The sequence below is a fragment of the Pithys albifrons genome, chromosome 11 (assembly GCF_047495875.1).
Source record: "Pithys albifrons albifrons isolate INPA30051 chromosome 11, PitAlb_v1, whole genome shotgun sequence".
Classification (NCBI taxonomy): Eukaryota; Metazoa; Chordata; class Aves; order Passeriformes; family Thamnophilidae; genus Pithys; species Pithys albifrons.
This window is the reverse complement of record NC_092468.1, coordinates 6,512,763-6,530,563: the sequence shown is the minus strand read 5'-3', so window position 1 is coordinate 6,530,563 and position 17,801 is coordinate 6,512,763. Positions and strand designations below refer to the sequence as shown.

The 17,801-nt window shown below is 39.4% G+C and overlaps 1 protein-coding gene across 4 annotated transcripts in view; it reads left to right on the top strand.

Annotated features, from left to right (window-relative positions):
* The window catches only part of PIK3CB (phosphatidylinositol-4,5-bisphosphate 3-kinase catalytic subunit beta), an 87,661-nt gene that overhangs the window by 27,184 nt on the left and 42,676 nt on the right, over positions 1-17,801 (top strand). For 3 of the 4 annotated variants that reach the window (XM_071566488.1, XM_071566489.1, XM_071566491.1), the window contains one exon: positions 13,147-13,265. The gene's annotated coding sequence lies outside the window, so the exon portion shown is untranslated. Of the gene's footprint in view, positions 1-753; positions 845-1,548; positions 1,607-13,146; positions 13,266-17,801 lie in introns of all 4 variants that reach the window. The other variant, XM_071566490.1, reaches the window with a different exon arrangement.

Here is a 17,801-nt window from a genome sequence, read left to right as displayed (position 1 = left end):
CCTTCTCTATTTTTGAAAAGTACTTTGGTCCTTATGCCTGTACTTTATTCCACTTCGTCTGCCTTTCTTATACCTGTTTTCTAGCTTTATTTTTCCTTCTTACAGTATGTCACTAAGTTTACTACTCCTGCCTTTTTCTCCCATTATTTCCCTCCCAACCCCCAAAGCATTTAGGAACCTGTGTGTTAACCATCTGTATGTCTTTGCTCTGTTTAGTGCCGTTTTACACTGTTGGATCTTGGAGGCGTAGGCCAGTGTTCCTTACAGTGCCTGTGGGGTCCTGTCCTGAGGATGTGTGTTAGAAATAATTTATGCTTTATGAAGTATAATATTGTGTGGAACAGAATCTCTGGAAGAAAAGGTTCTCTGGTGACAGCTGTGGAGGGAAGGAAACTAGCAGTCACAGGTGAGGCCAGACTAGGACAGGAGTGGCCAACTTTGGTCTGGCAGTCAGGGACTGGAGGTGCACAGGGAGGTGTGGGGGCTGGCAAGGCAGAAATCTTGATACTGGAAGGTCTGCTTTGGGTCCTCTGCATTTCAGTGCTTGAAGATGGCTGAAAATACTATTCCTTCTCTGCTGCTCTTGGGCTCTGTTTGAGTTTTGGTTTGGGTAATTTTTTCAGATCCCTCTTGGACTTATATAGGTGTTCCTAAGGGAGGGCCTTTGGGATTTTCAGACCACCACATGCAATGTGGGCTTTGAAGTGTTTGTATTTCTGGTCTTTAATGCTGAGTGTTTTCCTTTTGTTTCAGCTAATACAGAGGAGGAGCTCTGAATTTACTGTCTGGTTATCTGTATGCCCTGCTAAGGGTGCAATTCAAGACATCAGTAAAGATATTTAAGGTGGGATCCTGTAGACAAAGAAGAGTTAGTGCTTGGTTTACAGACAGCTGTAAAACAGAATAATGCATTTTTATGTGTCCAGTCTGAATGGGCACATGCAATGGCAGCATCAAAACATGAGTAGACACAAGAATGTAAGTCCTGTTATTAATTAATGGAGACAAAATCCCCAATAATGAATCAAACCTAGGAGGAGATAAAATTTGAAATGTAGGATCACAGAATGGGTTGGGTTGGAAGGGATCTTAAAGATCATCTTATTCCACCTCCTGCAGGGACACTTTCCACCATGTTGCTCCAAGCCCTGTCCAGCCTGGCCTTGGACACTTCCAGGAATGGGGCCACCACAACTGGCTTTACAACTTTGCAATAGTGCAGCTTTCCAACTACCTCAAAGGAGGTGGTAGGGTGGTGAAGCTCAGTTTGTTTTCCCAAGTGGCAAGCAGTAGGATGAGAGGAAACTGCTTCAACTGCACCAGAGGAGGTTTAGATTGGATATTAGGTGAATTTTCTTCACCAAATCCATTATCTAGCACTGATACAGGCTGCCCAGGGAATGGTGCGGTCACCACCCCTGAATGTATTTAGAAGATGTGCAGATGTGGCGGCTGAGCGACGGGTTTGGCAGTGCTGGACTCAATCTTGAGGGTCTTTTCCAAGCGAAATGTTTCTGTGATTTTATTCTTTCAGTTTTCTTTTGTCAGGTTTGAATGGAAGTATCAAGTACACCATGACGTCAAGACTGAGCCATAATATCAGAAGGTGAAAAACACTTGTCAACATCTGCTAAAGTATTTTTAATTATTTACTTGTAGTAATGACTCAAGTGTGAAGAGATGTGTGTCTGTGTGTGAAGAACTGTCTTGTTTTTATTTTCATGAGAGGACTGTATTTGGGAAACTATGATAAATGCTGACTGGAAAGTGAGTAGTAGTTTCTGAACCCTCTTGAGTGAAGAAAAACATCATTCGTTTGGCAGATTTTCAGCAGCAAATGGTACATTACTTTTTGGCACAAAACTTGCTAGCAAAAAAAGACTTTTGTTTCTGTTGTTAATAATAAAAATGAGGAGGGGTTGATTATCTGTGCTTGGTAGGCTGATAGTTGATATCCACATAAGACAGACACAACGCTTTTGAAAAATATTCTTTTATATTTTATTAGAAAGAAAAACCACTTCATGATATACTGATAATCTGCATCCAATTACATAACAAACTTTAAGCGACTTTATTATGTTTATAAGCTACTACAAGCTGTGTGTAAACTAGTACAAAATTTCCAGTGTCTTTAAAGATAAAGAGATACCACCATTCAGATGTGTATTAAACTGTGCAGAGTACTGAGAGCCTTCATGCCAGATCAGTTTTATTTCCCCAGCACTTTGGAAGTACTTTTTTATATCTGCCACTAGTGGTAGTATTGTAAGGAAGTAGTATGTTTATTAAAAATATTTATTTACACTTGAAGAATATGATCTCTAGCTATGTGGAAAATTTTAGTAAGCTCAGCTTAGTGATCTAACTTTATTTTTTCCTGAGTAATTAGAATAACAGCAGCATTTTGTTTACTGAACTGTTGCTTTAAGTGTCACAATACCATTTTTTAATACTCAAAGGTTGTTCTGTGTAAATTCTTGGACTCCAAATAACACAAGCACATAACAATTGTTTATTTTCATATGGCAGCCTGTTTTGATAACTACTAATTTCTGCTTCCTTTGGGTGCTGTAAATAAATGTGGTGTATGAAGGGCTGCAGGGATTAAGAACAGCAGAAGAGTACTGCATAAAAAGGAAGGCTTATTTTTTAGGAAGAGAGGCCTTCAGTAAAAATTTTACAAGATTGTGAAGACGCAACCTAAAAAGTTAGAAGTAACTTTAAGACCACAATCAAATCTTTTCCTCATCATTTCTCATGAGGATCTGCAGCAGCTCTGTATCTGTTGAAGCTGAAGGCACGTGTTGGGTGCTGCTGTGTTTTCTGTCACTGCAAATGTGCTGAGTGACAACTCACTCTACATTCCATTTGCTATTCACCATGAAATGACAGAAGTCCTGATCTATTTCTACATTTTAAATAAAGAACTCCTCTCTCTGTACTTTTTTCCTTTACTCCATGTTATTTAACTCGAAACCTTCAAGACTAATTTGCTTGGGTGAGAAATACTGTGAGTGGAGCACTGGCTGGAGATTTGCAATAATTGGGTGCTAATTCCGAGTGGGTCACACAACTGCTGTGTGAGTTCAGGAGCACTTGGTTATCATGGTGGGTTTTCATCTGTGTGTTTTAATTTCTTTGGTGTCTTTGAGTGGTAAACTTTTCTTGTGTTTATGTCCTTGAACAAATATAGTGTCAACTGTCATCCCTGGAGGGATTTAAAAGCCGTGTGTAGATGTGGCACTGTGGGACATGGTTTAGTGATGGGCTTGGCAGTGCTAAGGGAACAGCTGGACTCTGATCGTAGAAGCTTTTCCAGCCGTAACGATTCCAAGTTTCCGCACTACCTTAGGATAAATGCAAGCACTTAATTGAAAAATACTTCGTAGCAGCTCGAGTAGTTGAAGTAGATAGCAAATTTTTATTAGGATGGGGAAAAGGTAAATGTATTTTTAAGTGGTCCCATTAAAAGAGGTCCATTTAAGCTACTGCATATAATCATTCCAGCTGATGCATAGAATCACTTTGCCTACTGTCCGTGCAAATGTTTTTGTTAAACGATAATCTCCTTTATTGCATTTGAAAAAATAAGGGAGAAAATATTCTTAAAAAGTAGGTAGAGGCAGACTGTAGTACAGCAGCTAAAGTATTTTTAAAGCATCATTTATTATAAGATTTAAAACTTAGACTCTTTAGTGTATTCTTGTTCTGGGAATAGAAATTTCAATGATTCTATTTATACCTGTTATCTCTGAGTTACAATTCCTGTTCCAGTTAACTTCTGGGTAAATTTTATGAGAAGGCAGAGCAATTTTGCCTTAGTCTTAATCTCTGCGGCTAATAATTTAATATCCTCAAGTTACTTTGTTTTCTTTAATGTGAATTTCACAAATCACGTCTGTTTTTACTGGATGCAGCTACAGGATTTAAAGAGCCCTTCAGCATTTGGTGGCTCCTTTGGTCTTGCCAGTTTTTAAACTACTTAAAACCTGAAAATGCTGAAGACTGATCTTCTGGGTTTATTGGCTGATGAGAATGAGATGGGGGCTGTGTGTGTTACACTGCTAAAGCCTGAGACAGCCAGACAATACATACTGATTGCTGTGAAAATCTTTCACCCTCTTGATGCTGTAAGTTGATTCTTCGTTTTTGATTTAATTAGGACTTGTTGGCCAGGAAAATAGTATGCTACTTTTTGGGTGGTTTTTATCTCTTCTTGTAGAATAATAAAGAGTTTCTACCTATGGAAGGGCAGTTTTCATAGAAAAAGAGGAGGCAGTGTGAGTGGTTAGACAGACCCCTTGTGTAAGAAAGGTTCTTCAGAAACAGCAGCATTCATGAGACTTTCAGCTCAAGTGTCTACATTTTGGTGATTAACAGGCCCAGTTAAGCTGAAGAAGGATTTATTGGGGTGCAAGTGGCAAATGAAATGATTTGTTTCATTTTCTTTTGTTCTGTGATGAGCTTTTTTCCTGTGATTTACTGGTGAGAAGTGAAATAGGTTTATTAGGATTACAGAGGGGCTTTGTTTTCTTTCTGAGTTATGTGAGAGAATTTGAATGGACTTAAGGCAAATATTTTCTGAGTCTCTCCTGGTTAAACCCCTCTTCTGCTGTCAAGTGTGGTGTTGAGAAATTTTTATCTTTGTCAGTCCATTATTTGTGTGAACACTTTAAAGCCTTTGCTTTCATTTACAAGAATTGCTTTTTTGGTTTCTGATTTTATTGCATGTATTAGGAATTGCTTTCTTAAATAAACATGGTGCTGCTGCAGCAGTTCTTCCATGTGCCCAGGTTGTGCACTGCTGCTCCTGTTGTTTGAGGTGAAGCAGCATGTTGGGGGTGCAGAATGTGGGTCTAATGTGGTGAAGTCCTTGCTGAAAGAAAGTCTCTCCAGTGATTGGTTCTGGGAAAAGGAGGAGCTCATGTTCATTTCTCAGGGGACAGCAGTGTTTTAGATGCCTATTGCCAGAAACTGCTGTAAATATTGATCTCATAATATAGTGGTAGCAAGAGGTTAAATCCATTCTCCAGAATGCATCTGCTGCCTCTCCTCAATTCTTCCCTTGAAAAAGTCAGAGAATGTATCATTTTCAGTTCAGTCTTTGTTTTCTCTGTGGTTTTGAGATGTTGCAGAAAATTAAGAGGGTTGTATTTTATTCTTGCCATTTGGTCTTTGTGGTTCATCTCAGTGCCATGGATTGCTTTGCAATTTGATCCTATTGAATATAGAATTGCTCTTGATCTGGTTAGAGCGATGCTATTCACTGTGGCATCTATGATGCTAGAGGTAAGAAGTCATTCCTCCTGTTGTGTTAGAGAACTCCCAAGCAGGTTGCTGTCTATGGAAGAAGCCTATTCCCAAAGCATTTCTGTACTCTGCCAGTGCTGCTCTCACACTGGGTCACAGTGTTGCTGCTTTGTGCAGAATTCTCTGAGGTCAATAAACATGGCAATGCCCTGAAAGGGACTCAGAGAAGTCACAGCTCTAGCACTGCTAAGGCTCTGCTCCTTCTCAGAATGTAGAAGTGAATTTCTCACTCCTGATGCCACAAAACCTTTTACTTCTGTCAGAAATAGGCCTGTAGAACAGGCAGTTAGTTAATGTGCTGAACCCTTTTCGTTAATTAAGGAAGCCCAAAAAAGTGCCATGTAGTCTTAGTCACTGTACTGAGCATTGCAGGTGATGAAAATAGAAATGTTTGGGTTAGCTGGTTTGTTTTTACATCAGGTGTTCTTTTCTGTAATTTTCGGTGCTATGTCTAAAAGCAGTATAAAATACGTGAATACTATTTAAGTCTAACATATGTATCCAAATTCAGATTTGAACTGTTGATGAGAGGAGACCTGTCTTTTGTGGTTGGGCTTATTTTTTTCTTTGTTTCCTTCTGCGAATGAAGCACTCCCCTGCTTCTAGCCTGGGATTAGTGCAAATTTGGGGTCGTCATGCTGAAATTATGCTTGATATTTTAATTTTTTTATATGAAATCTCACTACCTGTGAAAGGGGGATTGGGGAGCAAGAGCAAATTAAAATGCTATGTTTTGTTATCTAATAGATTTGCTTTTGAGTTTTGGATATAGCTGTAGATAAACTGCATTTATAAGTCACGTGAATTTTTCTGTATTCAGCACAAGAAATAATTTTTGGTGATAATTTTAGTTTCAGATAGTGTTTAATGTGTACATGATGTTAGTGATGGAATAATGTTGATATTTATCATGTGGTAATCTTTGGAATCAAACAGCAAGTTGGACTGCAGCAGCATGGCTTTGGAATACATTTAGACATACACTGCTGTGTTGGTTCATTGTCTCACAATCCACACTTTGGAGTTTGTTTTAATCACAAAGAATGGAGCCTTTCAAGTGTTACCTGGAGCAGAGTGGGCAGTTGCTTCACAAAATGGCTCATAATAATTAATTACTAAAAAATTACTCAGTTTTACTTTAACTCCACTAGTGTGTTTTCATTTATATAAATTCAAATAGGAGCACAACAAGAAACAGAATTTGGGAGCTAAATAGAAGTAAATTTGCATAGTTTCGCCATATGAGGCATTTAACAGAATGTAAATAGGAAGTGAAACATCAGCATGTGAAAGTAGTGAAGAAAACAGATACAGAAGAGATCACAAGAAACAGAAATCATGAGTAGTCCTACTAATAAAGTTTCAAGTAACTAAGTAATTGTGATAAGATCTTTGCAGAGCCAGGATGAAGACTCATGCTTTAGTTCTTCGTTTAAAGTGCAGGTAAATATTTATACATTTAGTAACTTTTGGGTGGAACCAGTAGGGATTTTTTTCAGTGTTTTTACATCTATGACACACTAGTGAGTAGAAAACACATCAGCAGTAAGAGCCATGTTCAAGTGTTCTGAATTCTGAGGAAATGCTTAATCAGTGAAACCTGAGCACCTTGAGTCTTTCAGAGTTTGAGGCAGAGAGAAACCATGGACAAGGGCTTTGGAATGCCTGAAAATGGCCTTGAACTCATTAAATGAATGTAAGATTTCTATATGAAAATGATGGTATGGGGGTGATTTTGTGTTCTGTGTTAAGCCCAGTAATTAACTAGATCAAGAAGTGTGTTTGAAAACAAAAGTGTGGGGCATAATTGTCTTGTGACAGAGAACCAAAGAACCAGCACTTCACTGACATCCCACAGCTACAGGAATTAATGTGCTGCTGGCAATGAATCCCCCCTCTCCAAGTTTTCAAATGCTTTTTTTAGATGTAATGGCAATCCATGCAGATATCTCATTACTACTTGCAGTCTAGTTTAGTGTTCAGGAAGCTGCATGTCAGTGGCCTGACCACTGAGGGTGCGCAGGGATTGCAGAGCAGCAGGTTGGCAGTTCACTGACTCTTGAAAACATCCCTGTAGGTGTCACAAGGGCTTGTGTAGGGTTGAATTTGTTTGCACCTGCCTGAACTGCAGCTCGTGGTTAGACTGGCTCAGCCTCAAGCCTTTGAGCTTCACGCTCTGTGTATGTGCTGTGTATCATTCCTTGGAAGAGGAGCATGGCTGCTTCACTTCTGTAAGCCAGATGGAGTGAACCAGACTTAGAAAAGCTGCAACACTGGCCTGGAGGTGAAAGAGATCTGTGGGCCCTGGGAGGAGTTACATCTTCACATGGATGAGTCTGTTCAGTCTAAACTATTCACTTCTTTGTCACCAGCTTTGGAGCTACTGAACCAGTTGGGTAATTACTTGTGCCCTGTGCTGGATCGGAACTGGAAATGAGCTGGAAAGTGTTGCTCACTTGACTCTGTTTATGAAGCAATACAAAGCAAATGTAAGCAGTTGTTTGTGAGTCATCTGAGATCATAACAACACTGCTATTTTTATAAAATGGTCATGTGCAGCCTAGAACTTTGTGCCTTTTGAACTGCAGTGTACCCCCAAATGCAGTACTTCTGCAGCCCAGAACCTCTCTTAGCATGAGTTCTTATCCTGGAGCTGTCATCAGAAGTTAGGAGCACTGGCAGCCAGCCCTAGCCCTCCCTAGTGCTGAAGGCATTTGCAGGATCTCCCACTGGCAGAGACTTTGCCAGTCTTGGTCTCAGCACTGCTCTCAGATCAGAGTATGAATGACTGGCTGCCTGGCAGAATGCGAGAGGGAAATTTGTTTTCTAGCAGTCTCTTTTTGTTAGGCTTTATTAACAGTGATGTGCTCCCCTTCTGCTTTGCCCAGAGGAATTTCTTTTTCAAGTGGCAGAGCAACAGACAAACAATTGAATCATTCTGGGAAAACTAAAATAAATTGTTTTTGTGTAGGTTTCTGTTTGTTGATCCTAAATCATGCAGGTGATTCCTTGCCATCTGGAAGTATCTGTTCTTTGCTCCTTTGGTTTAAGGTCCTTCATATTCCAGTGCCAGTAAGAGCCCACAGTTTTTTTCTTTCATGTTAACTTTATTGTAGAGACAAAACATTAAAGTTGTGAGGCAAATTACAATCATTGAGTTCTAAGCTACAATTAGTAGGAGGGTTATTGGGTTGCTTAACCCTGAGCACCATCATCACTGTGAAAGGGGGACACAATCCACCACCCCAGACAAATTCAAATGTCAGGAACTGACACCCTGATAGGATCACAGAATCAGAGTCAATTGGAAAAGACCTCTGAGGTCCAAGTCCAACCCCTGCCTGAACAGTAATATGTAAACTAGACCAGGGCACTCAGTGCCATCTCCAGCTTTTCCTTAAACACCTCCAGGGACAGTGACTCCACCACCTCCCTGGGCAGCCCATTCCAATGTCTAATCACCCTTTCTATGAAGAAGTTCCTCCTGATGTCTAACCTAAACCTCTCCTGGTGCAGCTTGGAACTAAAAGCAGTATTTTCAGAATAAAGAGTTGGTGAAAACTTGGTAGTGTGTTACAGTTCTAAACTGAAAGAAACTCAGCAGCATATATAACCAAGAAAGAAAGATTTATTGAAAAGCATATTGGTATGTGATTGTGCAAGTACAATTTTTTTTAAACAAGCCTGTTGGACACTTAAGGGGATTTCAGAGGTGGGTCTGAGTCTCTGGGAAGGGTGAACAAGGCTTCCCTACAGGGTGATTCAGAGTAGTTGGTACAGAGCTCCTGCTCTGAATCACCCACTGGAGAAATAAAATTATGATACTGAGTTCTTCTTAATGAAGATATGTGACTGAATTGAGTTCGAGTTGTGTTTCTAACTGGCACCCATTTAACTTAAAGAATAACAGTGACCCATAATTTTAGTTATTCAAGAAAATGTTTTGTGGTATCTGTTTTGTCCATTCTCAGGAATAAGCAAGGCTGTAAACTGACTTTTAATTCTGACATGCATCTCTTTTTTGAATTCATTTGACTGTGAGCTTGATGTTCTGCAGTTTCTGTCTCTGCCTTATTTGTTTCTGTGGCTATTCTTCTGTGGTGAGAGCTTGTAGCTCCCTGCCTGCTTTCTTTTGGTTAAAAGATTTTGTACAAGATAGGTGGGTTTCACATTTCAAATAAAGTTGAAGCCTTTTTTTTTTAAAAGAATATTATGGTTTTTTGACCAACCACCAACACCTGTGAAAGTAGAACATGAAGAATGCTGCTGTGTGTGTAACAGCACGCTGTCCATTGCCAGTAAGGTATTTTGTCTCTTGTTATTACTGCAGAAATAAGTGTCATCTTTGAAAGGTCAAAACTGCTCTGTGCTGTTCAAGAGACTCTGGGCACTGCACAATTAGGATGGTCCTAAACAGTTCTACCATTTAGATCAGTCTGCATAGAACACTATGTAATATTGAAGGAATGTGTTTTTCAGATCTAGGCTTTAACTCACCTTTTCAACACTTCCACTCAGATACGCAGTGTGGAAGTTGCTGTGATTTAGCCAGGTGTGCACTGCTGCAAGTTTATAATTTTTTTCACTCTTTTAATTTCTGGACTTAGATTGTAATGGCTTAATTAGTGACAGTAAAAGTTCTTGAAGAATTTTGTGCCTATTGTTGAAATTTAAGACTTAAGGAGACTGAGTTGATTTATATTTTTCATTTTTTTTTAATTTGGTATTTGGTGTTAATATGGCTGGTTAATCCCTTTTCTTGTCTCATACTCAGTGAAATGGTGAGTTTCTTCATTGCCAGGTGGATGCTACAGCAGCTAATTTAGCTTGACATTCACTTGTTCAATCTTCAGTGCTTTTGAGAGCATGGAATGCACAAGACAGCTCTGAGGTAGCCAAAGGTGCGAACCAAAGACTCTGAAATACCCTAATTGTGCACTTCTCTGTGTATCCCTGTCCTGAACATCTGTTAGTGCTCTCCTGATATCCTGCTCAGTGCATTCTTCCAGAGCCAGTGGTTTATCTGCAGAGAGGAAGATACTCCAGAAACTGCTGTCATGTCATTCAACCCACTCAGAGTTCCTTATCCTATAGGAAACCTGGAGTATCCTCTCCAACAAATGATTCTCTGTGTACTCTGTCAGAATTCACAGAGCAGCCTGTCCGATGGGTCTAGAAACTGTAATAGAGTAGAAGACCATAGGGCCACAATTGGCCCAGTAATTTCTATGTGGCATCTAACATTGTTTATGAATTAATTTGTTTCTTTTGTCCTTTTTGCCCCCTTTATCTCTGTCTTTTGCCCCCTTTATCTCTGTGAGTGACCTATTTCCTTGGCTTGCAATTGTTTCACTTTGACATTAGATGCCACAGGGGAGTTTTAGGCAGAAGTTTCTTGTAGATTTTCCCTCTTTCTTTACTTGTGGCACAGATTTTTTTTGTCTTACATTCATGTTTCTGTGGACATAGAGAAGTATAGAGGGTAGGTGGAGAACTGCAGAAAATTTTACTGTATTGTCACAGGCATTTTGGTTGCCACCACATGATTTTATGATTCCTGAATTACTTCATTACACTGTTAATGTTTTAGGAAAACAATAGTTACAATTTACATAAAACCAGTATCTGTGTAATAAAGGTGTAGTTAAAGGATTCACAAAAATTATTATTTTATGAAACACAATTTCTCCTACAGAAGTTGCAAGCTGAACTGGGTTTCTCTGAGGTCGCCTCTGGATACTGTCAGTAGAAGTGACACAGGTGTGGTCCCAAGGGCAAGTGCCCAAAGTGGGTTTGTGTTGTGTTTTTGACTGAGCTCACAATCAACAGATCCCTGAAGGAGGCCCTGTTGGTGATGTCCAGGAGACAGTTCTATTTTTACCACATTTCCCAAAGTGTGGAAAAGATGTGTCCTCATCAGAGTCCAGTTTGTGTTCACCACTTGAGGCAGTTGCTCCAAGTCTTCCTGACCTTTACACTGTTTCCAGAGATGATACTGGTGTGGTTTTATTTTTTGTAGTCAGTCCTCACTGGCTGTTCATGGGCAGCAGAGTTTGTGCAGTCACCATCCAGTGAAAAATTCTCCACTGTTTTTTTGAAGGAAGAGTGTCCCAGCATGTGGAAGGCTGACTTGATGTGATCTGCAAGGTGTTGATACCACCTCTCTTAATCACTGCTCTTCTGGTCTGAAAAATGAGAAAGCTTGGTTAGCAAAAAAAATAAAGCTGCACAGTCACCCTCTAATGAAGGGTTTGTTTCTTGTGCTTGAATATAGTAGTGGGTAATTTGTCTGAGCACACTAGAAATGTTTTGAGGTCTGGAGGGATCTTATAGTTGGCTGTAAAAGACCAGCAGGAAGCCTGTTGTCGATATCATGTCTGAACTGCAGTGAAGATAAAGTGCTGTGAGACTAGAGGAGAAATAGGGCTGGGAGCTGAAACGAAATGGGCAGAAACCCAGCCAGAGGCTGGGGAGAACACAGTGTGGCAGGAGCTGTTCACAATGTACTGGTTTGTTCACTGTGTAGTTTATGGACCCTAGATACTTTCTAGGCTCACACCTTCTAATTTGTCATCAGGTGTTAGCCAGAGACCTCTAGAAAGTTGAGATGTCTGATTTTCAATTAAAATAGTGTCCTGCTCCTGCCACTGGGTGTGGTACTTCAGTCTTGCACTGTGTCCCCTGTTTGAGCAGTCACAGATTATGCAAGATGAAGTTTCTGGAGTAGTTAATACCTTTGTAAATAAATGCTTCAACTCTGTGCATGGATTGCCTTCTTGCACACGGGGTGAAAGAACTCATTTCAGGACAACACCTTTACGCACTATAATCTTATTTTCAAAAAATTGTGTGTGTGGAGCAGGTGAAGCAGCAACTATTTTTCCCTCAAAGCCACTAAAGAATCTTAAGTTGCCTCAGAGTGCTCTACATGCCAATTCCTAGGGAAGTTCTGCTCCGTGTGGGTCAGGGGTACTGACAACCCTCATTCCTGGTCACTGAACTGTGTTGGGTTACTTCGTGTGGTTTAGTAAAACAATTGTTTATGGGAAGAGGAGTGTAGCTACATGCCTTGGGCTTTGTGGCTTGGCCTACAAACCTGTAGATAATATCAGTGCAAACTTATAATACTGCTTTGAGCTCAAGGGGGTTTTAAATAGTTGTTGTTTATGTCTCTCCTGAGAGCCTGATTTTCAGGGTAGAGCTAATGGAGGTGATGTCTTGGGTCTGTGGAGCTGTTTTGTCCTGTAGATCTGCAGGATGTTGGTCAGAGGAGACCTACTGAGCCCTCCTTGGGCCACTTCACAAGTTGAAATATGAATAGGAAGATGGGATCATTTGTGTCATCAACTCAGATTTTCCTCAGGAGAACTACAGATGACACTACACTCTGAAAAATACCCCACCAAACACAATGCGAAGCAAACCAAAATCAGCTTGCAGCCAGGGTAAAAGAGAAAGTTTGGTAAGGGAAATGAAGCCAACTCTCTTCCCTTTTTGTCATCTTTAACTACAGTGTATGTCTGTTGGTCTGTTCCAAATTGAGTACACAAAAATTTTAAAGTACTTTTGTAGCCACTAAATATGTTTTGGCATATTCTATTTATTATTTCCTTTCCTTTTTTTCTTTCTTGTAGCAGAGCATTTGCAGATTTGACATTCATTTAAATGTTAGATTGTGTAATGGGAATGTGGTGCTGTAGTATTTGGAGACAGTGAAAATGAGTGATTAATTAGGTATTTCTGCACAAAAAGTTGATTGAGCTTATAAACCTACTATAAAATGCTGATTTTCTCAATTGGTCAGTTACATTATGTTGTGTTTTGCTTTTTTAGGTCACATTTAGGTCATCTTGTGGAATCTTCCAAAGAAACAAGAGTAATAGTAAGAAAATGATGGTTAATAGAAGTACCTTTGCTACCCAGTCAGCCTGAAGCAGGAAAGGATCTTTGGAGTAAGTATTACAGGGTTGGTTTTTTTTCTGTTAAGTTTTTATGGTTTTTTGGGGGGTTTGTTTGGGTTTGTTCTTTTTTTTTTCTTGTAAAGTTAGTATGATTATTAGATTCTTACTGCATTTAACTTTGTTAGAGTTGAATTAAAAAGAAAATCATTGATCATACTCATTTCAGTTGATCAGCTGGTAAAGGACTCTTAGTGATTCTTTTTGAAACATCTTCCATCTTAGAATCTGTTGTTGTATCTTGTGAAATTTGGATAGGCTTCAGATTTTTCATTTGACTGCTGTGTATTCTGGCTATGGCTTTGAGCAGAGAGTGGTCTAGAATGGATGTAATTACATATAACCCCCTATTTGCTGACAAAACTTAAAGCCCTGCTTGTATTGTCCAGGGAACTTGAAAATAGTTATCTTTTTTTTCTGTAACTTTTTAGTCCTGGCACTTTGAGTGACTGTTGTTGTCAGTATTTTAGTATTTGTCTTTACAGCAGTTCCATCATCTATCAAACTTGAATAATTTATGGTCTCAGATACATCTTTTCTTCTCTGTTTCTAGTTCACTTCTAACTTTTGTGAATTGTAGGCTGAGACACATGTTTCTCATTTATGATAAAAGAAGCCTCACTACCTAACACAGAAACTGTGGATTGCAACTTTTGTTACCTAAAGATTTGTATTCTGACACATTGTAATTCTTTATTTCTGTCGACCTCACATGCTTGAGATGGGAAATGTAGTAATTTCTCTGTCACTTTGTTTGCATCAGATTGTAAAATGCTTAAACATATTGTTGTAGAGGTTAGAAAGTGGGAAAACCTGCATATGTCTGGTGCAGATTTTACTCATGCTGTGGGATTATGTGAATGTGATTTTGCAAAAGTGAATGGAAATACACCTGAAATGAAAAATATCTGGTCATTAGAACCGAAACAGAGTTAAAAACAGCTCTCGTTCATGAGAGGTATATTTTGCCATACTGCTTTAGTAACAAGAGAAAATGACTCCTCTTTAGCTTCTTTAAATCGGATGTGTACATGGTGTTGCAATTTGGTAGTAAAATGTCTGTGAAACCTACATTAACCTGGTTAGATAGGCTGAACCCTTCATACTTGGTGTTTTTTCCAGTGTTCTAAACTGTCAGAATAACACATTGGAATTGATAACTCTTCCTGCCTTAAAAAAGCCCCTATAAAATTCAATTAAACATGGATTTAAAGAAGTTAATGTGTGTTAGTTCCCTTTCTGTAAGTACTTGAAACAAATGCTACAGTTTTTAGTCAGCATATTCAAATTTGCATCGGTTCCTAATCTAGGCCATATGGCAAGTGACTGATAAAGACACTCAGGAAAAGTGCTTGTAGCACCTGATACCCAAATTCTGACCTATGAAGTTTTCAGGAATTGTATAGCATGGAGTTATTTTTTCTTTTACTGACTTACTAGACAACACAGCAGAAATACAGGCACCTGTCACAATGTCCAGATAAAATAATACCTATTTGCTGCCTTTGCACTTAGTCTTAGAAGTTAATTCTTGATTCTGGTAATCAAGTTACCAAAACAGATGGGCAACAAAGTTGAAACTGAGCTCTCCATTCAAATGAAATGAAGAATGTCCGCTGGAGACAGCTTTAGTAATTTTGAATCACCGTGTTCAGGCTTATGCCAGGCACAGAACTTGCTCAGGTGTTCAGCAGCCAGTAAACTTGTGTTTCCTGCTCTCCCCTTTTTTAAAATTTTTTAAGAGACTGAGGGTTCAGATGTTGGAACCTAAAACTGATTCTAATTTGTCCTTTTTGGGAAAATGTTTTGGAACCCCATTTGTTTAAGTTGAACACTTGTGTGTGCTTGTGTGCATTTCAATCATCATAAAGTATTGTGCCATTGGGATTTTTCATCAAAGTACTAAAAACATTAAAATGAAGTCTGAGTATGTCTCTATTCACAGATGAAAGCTAGGTGAGTTCTCCTGAAGTCTTAGGAGCAGATGCTGAATCTCACAGCTGGGTAAAAGTAACCCCAGACACCAGACAGGGCTGTGACTACTGAAGGAGCTGCTCAAGGCTCCAAGGGTAGCAGCATCTCTGGCAGACTGGAGCCTCCATCCATGGAGACCTTCAGATTTACCTGTCCAAACTCCTAAGCAACATGTTTTAACTTCAGTGCTGGAACTAATCTTGGGACCAGCTGACTCCCAGAGAAGCCTTTCAAACCTAAATTATTCTGTGATTCTTGGATAATCTTAATTATTTTTGGTCCTTATGAGGAATGGTCAGGTCTGCTTTTGGCTTTATTACCATTAAGTGTTGATTGCATGGGATTTTTAGGAGTAATCTTTTCTACCAGTTGGCATTATATTTCAAGTTGTGTTTATAAAGAAGTGTTATGGAAAAGATATGTAAAATACATCTAAATATTTGCATTAGACTAAAATAGTTGAGTTTCCTTCAATGCTTGTTCAGCACTGAACAGTCCTGTTCATATAACAGATGGTTGTGAACAGACACCTCTGAATCTGTGTAGTGGGGTACATTCATGCTGGTGTGGGAAGAAAGATAACTGCAGAAATCCAGACCAGATTAGGCAAGAAACCAACCCAGTCAGGAAGAATGTCTAGTGATGAAGCATGTAAAGTACTTCTTAATTTTTTTTTCTTAAAGGGCAATTTTCTGTCTTTTAGGATCCATGGCATCTGTGAGACTTAAGCACAGTCTGCTCATGTGATAGCTCTGTGTTTTGGTCTGTGTGACCTCCTTGTAGGAGAGGATTTCACTCATCATTAATTTTCCACAGGTTTTAATTATATCACTGTTTTACCTCTTTTTCTAGATGCATACAACCTGTCTGCTGCAGAATAATTCTCTTTCCTAGAGGTTTTGATTGAAGTATCAGAAATAATTGAAAAGTGAACCTTTTAGTCCCTGGGAGAAGAGGTATCTATATTTAGGAAATCCTCAATTTCTGGTTTTACCTATTTTTATAGGAGGAAGTAACCTAGCTCATAATTTAGAGATGCAGCATTTTAATTGCTGAAGGAAACAGTAGGCTGCTGGTGAGATTTGCTGGTCTAGGTCCATTTGTACAATTACAAAGGAGAGGAAATATTAGTCACTTATATATTTAGATATCTTGTAAGTAAAATGTTTCCTTTGTGTTTATGGTGGAACAAGAATGAGTGGTAGAACAGGCAAGGAAACATCAGAGAGCAGGGCTAATAGTGGTTTAAAATTTCCTAGGTCTGTTGTTTAGACTACCAAGAATTCTTGCACAATTCTTGTTTAGCAATGGGGAGAACTCTACACTTTACTTAGTACAATCAATCCATACAAGCTCAACTCCAGATTATTAACACATCTTTTCAGATTCACGATGGAGACGTTGCAGAGTCATTTGAACAATAGCTTGGGCTGTTAAAAAGCCAGCCCTCCAGGCTGTAGTTTTGCCTACATTTTTTTGAAATGAGCTTAAGAACTGTAAAGTGGCAAAGCAGCCCTGAGGCTGGAAGGAACCGTCCCTGCCACTCCTCTTGCTGCTGTTCACACCTTCCCCTTGCTGGCACAGCAGTTGTGCTGCTCTGTAGGAAACCGCCTGACTCACCTGTGTTAAACTGACATCTTTGGTCTGGGTTGTGGTTCAGCTCTTTCTCCTCCTTTCCCACTCAGCCTGGCTGTCCAGTCCTCTTTCTTCCCCTGTGCCACCCCCAGTCACCTTTTTTGTTAAGCTTCATTTTTGTTTGTTTGTTTAAAATATCCATGTAAACACTCCATCATTTAAATATCTAGTGCAGCGTTAGAACTCAACATATACCCTACATTACATTCCAATCTTCCTCTAGAACATGAAGTATCTACAGTATCAAAAGTGAGTTATCCACCTTGTGAACTCCCCAGGTGTAATCTTTCCTCAAATCTTTCATCTCACCTCACTGTCCTGGAGTGTGCCATGAAGAATGCCTTGGCCCTCATGTCAGAGCCCCTTGCCAGCTGTTATTTAAAAATTACCAAATATCTGAGAGCTGATTAGAAAATTCCCTAAAACTGTCTACCACATACATTCTCACAGCCCAGCTGACATAGAAAACTGGATTATTTACCTGGGCTTTTTGTTTCATTTGAACTTTTCTCCTTTTTCACTCCCTGACTCTTGTTGCTTCAGGTGTCAAATGAACTGTTACTCATGTGACAGAGCTTTTCTAATCTGCTGCTTTCTTCCATCTCTTTATATTCCCTCCCATCTCAGCCATGCAGAACTGCATTCCAATGAGTGGAAGGGGGATGTTTTCTTACAGCTTCAGTGTGATCCAGTGATCGGTGCTTCTGAAGACTATTTAGACAGTAGCATTTGAGTGGGAAAGGAGTTTTTCTTCTTTCTGCAACTCACTTTAATTCTGCAAAACAAAAAGATGGCCTGAAACTCCTTCTTTTTATATCTGTATTTTCATGTAGGGCTATGGGGTGGGGGTTTCAGGATAGAGCAGAGGGTGGTTGTGAATTGACTGTGAGAAGCTGTTATGGCACTGCTGTGTTTTGTGTT